This window comes from Cynara cardunculus (genome assembly GCF_001531365.2).
Source record: "Cynara cardunculus var. scolymus isolate 2C chromosome LG 13, CcrdV1, whole genome shotgun sequence".
Taxonomy (NCBI): domain Eukaryota; kingdom Viridiplantae; phylum Streptophyta; class Magnoliopsida; order Asterales; family Asteraceae; genus Cynara; species Cynara cardunculus.
The window spans coordinates 31,058,191-31,064,146 of record NC_037540.1 but is presented as its reverse complement, the minus strand read 5'-3'; positions in this window follow the sequence as shown (position 1 = coordinate 31,064,146).

Sequence of the window (5,956 nt, the reverse complement as noted above, 5' to 3'; positions counted from 1 at the left end):
ATAAATAGCGGATAGGATCTTTGTAATCTGTGAGCTTCCATTATTGTAAACGTCAAATTTTTAATTGAATGAATTGAAAACCTTTGGAGCAAATCTCTTGTGTTCATCTTCTTCATCAATAATGTGTGTTCTTAATACTTTGTTTTGCTCTTATTTTTACCTCCGCAGCATTTCATTGTTCAAGAGCTTTTCTAGAGTATTAGATCAATATCAAAGCTGAATTCAAGATCCATCAATTGGTATCAAGCTTCTAAACAACACGGTTCAGGACCCGGGGTGATAATTAATACTACGCGGAAAGCAGATAAACCTGAATCTTCGAATCCTAATAATTCTAATTTAGATTCTTTGTATGAAAACTTTTACGATGAATATTTTGAAAATAAATCTAATCAGTCCAATGATTTGTCCAGGAATATACAAACCAAACAACAGTAATCTGGTCCATCTGCTGATGTTCCAGTAACTGAAACTGAAGAAGAAACAAAAGAAATTGATGAAGAAATTCAAATGGAAACTCCTAACGGTCCAGTTCAGCGTGAAGAGGATGTAAATACTGACGTGCCAGAGGTGTCGGTCGTTGAAGATGAAAATACCTTACCTCAGTCAGATATTCAGCCTACTCCAGTTCCAAATATTGAACCTTCACCTGAACTTGTTCCAATTAACTCCCCAAATGCTTACACTGATCAAAACTCAGATCAAAGTTCCTATATTCCCCTACCTCATAGCAAAAAGTGGATCATGAATCATCCAATACATCAAATTATTGGTGATCCATTAGCATCTATTCGTACTCGGTCTGCTACAGCTAATGAGTGTTTATATTCCATGTTTTTGAGTAACATTGAACTAACTAAGGTGTCTGAAGCCTTAGCAGATCTGAACTGGATACTTGCGATGCAAGAGGAGCTGAATCAGTTCGAAGCACTAAAAGTCTGGAGATTGGCACCGCGTCCCAATAATAAAACGATTATCGGTACAAAGTGGGTTTTTAAAAACAAAAAGAACGAAGATGGTGTTGTTATCAGAAATAAGTCCCGACTTATTGCTAAAGGATAAAATCAGGAAGAAGGTGTTGACTCGACAAAACCTTTGCCCCGGTAGCACGGATTGAAGCTATAAGGATGTTTCTGGCGTACGCTGCACACAAGAACTTCACTGTGTACTAGATGGACGTCAAGACGACATTCTGTTAATCCCAGATCTCTCAATAACACTAATAATCTAGTTATAAATAACCAAGTTATAGTGATTTAATGAAAAAAGTTATGAAGTCTCAAGAATAAAATAGGAAAGCTTAAGAAAAATTTTGAGCTTCAAAGGTTTTACTTTATAGAATCATAAACGTAAAACAAAGAGTAAAAGCCTTATTTTTACAATAGACCTAATCATCTATTTATACTAATCGGCTATTTAGAAGATAACTATCTATTGCTACTTTCTAGCAAATCTTCTAATAAACAGATAAGGTTTATCTTTTATATGGATAAGCATTATTATCAAGATAAACTCTAATTCCCGCTGTTGACTTGTCATCTCCAGCTGTCATTAACGCTGTGATGAATTCATCCTTATCTTTGAATCTTCATGGCCTGCTTGGATGAACTAATAGAAAATCTTCTAAGTGATGTTTATCCAGAGTATCAATGAGAATGCTTCTTTCCATCGCATCATCCATTGATCCTCTTGTTGAACTCTTCCATCGGTCCAATGGTTGAACTTTGTCCATCGATCCTCTGGTTAGTTTGTCCATCGATCCAATGGTCGAATTCTAAACTTAGTCGTTTTTGCCTTGATGTCTTCATTGGTCTTTTGGTTCTTCATCACTTGTTGTTTTTCATTACTTTTTTACATTTTGCATTGTGGGGTTTAACAATCTCCCCCTAAGTAATGAAATAACAAAGTCTAATCTAGACACATGTGAAGAACAGACACTAGTCTAGAAGAAAAACATCAAACTCCAAATTGTCATTGGATGATGAAATTTCTTTACAATACTAGAAACAAATTACATCAAGGCAAAATTAGCAAAAATTCCATCTCATCACGGACTACCTGAGTATATTTTCCTGAAGCGCAAGAGTAGTCTTCTATAGGAAATGGTCGTTGAAATTTCGTGAATGAGATGGCTTCCCTCTTCCCTTGGCACATGGTTTCTGCCTAGTCTTTCTCTAATGTTTTTCTGAAACCATTCAAGTGTATCTGTTGAGTACTTGAAGGCTTCAGTCAATCTGAAGAACTTTTTAACCCCAAACTCATTCTTGTAAACAAGTCCGAGTTCAGGTTGAGTAAGAACTGTAGCAGAACGTATCTCCTGCAGGCCCTAGAAATCTTCATTTGGAGGAGCGCAGGATAACCTCTCGATGCCTAGTCTAAAAGCAATTTCAAAATCGCTTTTGGCTCGATGCTTCACCAGGGACTCCATTATCTTGACAATAGCTCTGTTCACCATTCCAAATCGTATCCCATGATCTTGCCTTTGAGCGGTGTAGGCATATAACTCTATCAAGTCATATGGATTGAGGTTGATGAGGTCGTTTTCGTTGAATACGCTAACTACCCCATAGGCTCTTTCCATGCTGAACTCGATGTAGTGTATGGCTCTGTTGGCAAATGACTTTATTTTTAAGTCTATGACTCTTCTTATACCATCGTTCGAAAAGACAGCTTGAGGATCTTGAGTAGTCTGTCTTATGAAACGATGATGTAGAAGGTTTATAGACTCTGGCGATAGAATTGGAAGATTGGTTGACAGGCTTTCTTCTCGATCTTGGTACATGTATTGATGGATATTTTCCATCATTACTGGTTCCCTTGGCGGCAGTTGAGGTCTTCTCCTTATCGACTCCAAGTTCTGAATTATTTCGTCTACCAGGCCTTATGGAGGATGCCTCGAGGAAGAAGGAATGTCTACATGCACCACGGGTTGTGTCTCGGTTGGTTGTGTATGGGTAGAGGGTGAGTCTTCTTTGGTTGGTTGGGGTGATGAAGGTTGGGTTGTTATGGGTTCTGGTTGTTGGGGTGAAGAAGGTTTGGTTGTTGTGGGTTCTGGTTGTTGGGGTGAATAAGGTTGGGTTGTTGTCGGTTTTGGTTGTGTGGAGAAGATGAAGGGTTGAGTTGTGCGAGGTGTTGGTGAAGGGGTTAAGGGTAGGTTTGTTGTGGCTGTAGAAGGAAGAGGTTGGTTCTTCATTGGTTGAGGAACTCAACACGATGGGGTCTGGAGTTGTGGCTAAGGGAACTTGGATATTTTGTTCTTCATCAGAGGGCAAGGCCTTTGGTTTCCTAGCTTGGGTTTGTTGGGTTGATGGTGGTTGTTGTTTTGATGGTTGTTGTTGTTGTGATGGTTGATGTGGTGCAGCGGATCCTGTTTGTTGAGTAGCAGCCGCCTCTGTCTCCCCCTCATGAGGTCCAAGACCTTGATCATCGGGGTCATGGTCTTCATGCCTTGATCGCTTGTAGGGGCGGCTGGAAGAGCAGAATACTCTTGTTTTATTCTTTTTTTTCCACATGCGAATGTGGGAAGCGAGAGTGCACACTCGATCCTTTCTGTGCCGTTCTTCCATTGTGCGAAGAAGAATGTTTGTACGTTCTTGCTGGTGTTGTAAACTCTTACTCAGCGCAGTGGTGGGTGCAACGGATCGAGCAACAAATTTTGCACTTATCTCATTGAATGAGGAGATATGTGCCTTTGACAGATCCTGTAGATTTGCTCTTGTGGCAAAGTCTGTGCCTGTAGAGGGAGGAGGTGGCACAGAGGTTCTTGCAGAGGATGGAGGATGGGGAAGGTTGGCAAGAAGATTCCTCACCTCTACAGTGAAGGATGAGAAGGCTGCTTCATAGGAAGGGCTTGCAGAGGGAAGTGGGGCTTGAGTTTGTGATGGGATTTGGTTAAGTATGGTGGCGGGTAATTGGGTGAGGGTTGTTTGGATGGTGGCCATTTGGTTGGTGAGKGTGGCAAGAGTTTCATTGATGGATGATGTGGATGAAGGTTGAGGTTGAGGTATTTGGGAGGTGATGGAGGCTGGTAGTTGAAGAAGGGTGCGAAGGATGGTTAGGAGTTGGGTAATGATGTAGGTTAGGTTTTCATCGGTCTCAGTTGCCTGAGCCGTAAGGGTGGCGAGGGATTGGATAATGACTTGGTTTCTTTGGGTGGCTAAGGATGATATGGTATTGTGTTGTTGGGTTACGGTTTGTTGGAGGATTTGTAGGCGGGAGGAATTGGTTTGGGTTTGGGTGTCTATTTGGTTTAGATGGCGTTGGAGGATGGCAAGGGATTGATGGAGGTCTGGGGTATCGGGTGAGGGTTGGTTCTCCATAATCCCTTGGACGAGGAGTTTAAGGTCATCCAAGGACCGCGTCACTATATCAACAAAGGCTTGTAACTCGGCCTTTGTGACCAGATCTGCTAGTGGGTAATCCCTGCAGTAACGGATGCTGCAGGTTGGGCCTCTGTTCCTGAGGCGCCTTCTTGGCCTTGTGTGAAGGTAGGCCGCGAAGGACTTCCATCATGTCCTTGATAGCCTTCAAGAGAAGAACTATCTCGTGATGTTGGAACATCCTCTTCCTCTTCTTCAGCTTCAGAGGCTGAGTAAGTGAAGCGGATGTGTTGCCCTTTTGGTAGATCAAATACCGAGGGGAGTGGTGCACAAAATGAAGATCGCTCTGAACGATCTATAGGATCAATGTCAGAAGCAACAAATGCTTCTGTGTGTGTGTGGGGTTGTGGTGAGCCCTGAGGCGAAGGGGCTCTTATCTCTTCATCACCTCTTTGTTGAGAGAGGGGTGATGGTATATGTGGTTCCTCGGCTTGTTCATCTCCAGAGGCCCTAAGGATGGCCTCTTGATGGCTAGCTTGGGTTTGGGTTGGACTGGGTCGTCCTTCTTCAATATCCCTTTGGCTTTGATCGCCAGGGATAGTGGATGTGGTTGCCCTTTGGGTAGTGGGTAGGGAAATATTTTGGTGAGGGCCGGGGGAAGCATGAGCATCATCATCATCATCTTCATCATCCGATGAAGATGATGCTTGTGCTCCCTCGCTTGGAGGGGGGACGGTTCTAAGTGCTCCGGGGTAGCTGCCCTCGGTTCTTGGGACAGCATGGAGCGTTCATAGGCTTGGCGTATCTCACTTGTCGATGGAATGACAGTGAGCATAGCCCGAGACAGCGGTCGCTGGATTGTGTATCATTCCTTCGAGAGTGTTGGGCGATGTCCTTGCATCTTGTAGACTGGGGTGAATGGCTCTATGGTAGGTAGATCATGTTGTCTCATTGCATCCCCAATCAAGAGTGCAAGGAAGAGAGGAAAGAGAATAGCAGAAAGTGGCTTCCCAGCGGCTTGAAGTTTGCACTTTTTGATGATGGCCGCGTGAATCTCGTTGTATATGTGGAAGGCATAGTCGAGATTGAGATTGAAGAAAAGCCCATACATAATTGTCATTATGTTGAGATTTCCTTGATCGAGGGAGCCCAGCATGCATGTGAGAGAGCGGTTGAGGATGGAAAAGAACAAATTCCACATTGGTGGGAGGAATTGTCTTTTGAAATCCGAGATGTTTCGTAGTTCCTGGTTGTACCCTAGCATCCTTACGAACCTTAGAATGTCCTCAGAGGAAGGTGGTTCGTCATATTGTTCGATCTCGAGTTCCCGTCTGGTGGGAATGTATAACACCTTAGAAATTTTTGCTCGTGAAATTTTTACTGAGCAAATCATGTCATTTGGGGCGTCTCTGTCCCCCATTATTCCATGACTGGGAGGATGAAATTCGCAGTTCTGCCAATATTGTTGAACGTGCTTTAAGGGTACGTTTGGGTTAACCAGAGTTAAGGCTGGGAAAAGGATACAATTCTTGAAGAACTCAATCATAATCGCAAACCTGTCATCAAAAAGAGTGTTTCGCAATTCTATCATGTGGTTATTTGGTTTCATGGGCAAGAAGACGATTGCGCGGCTATCG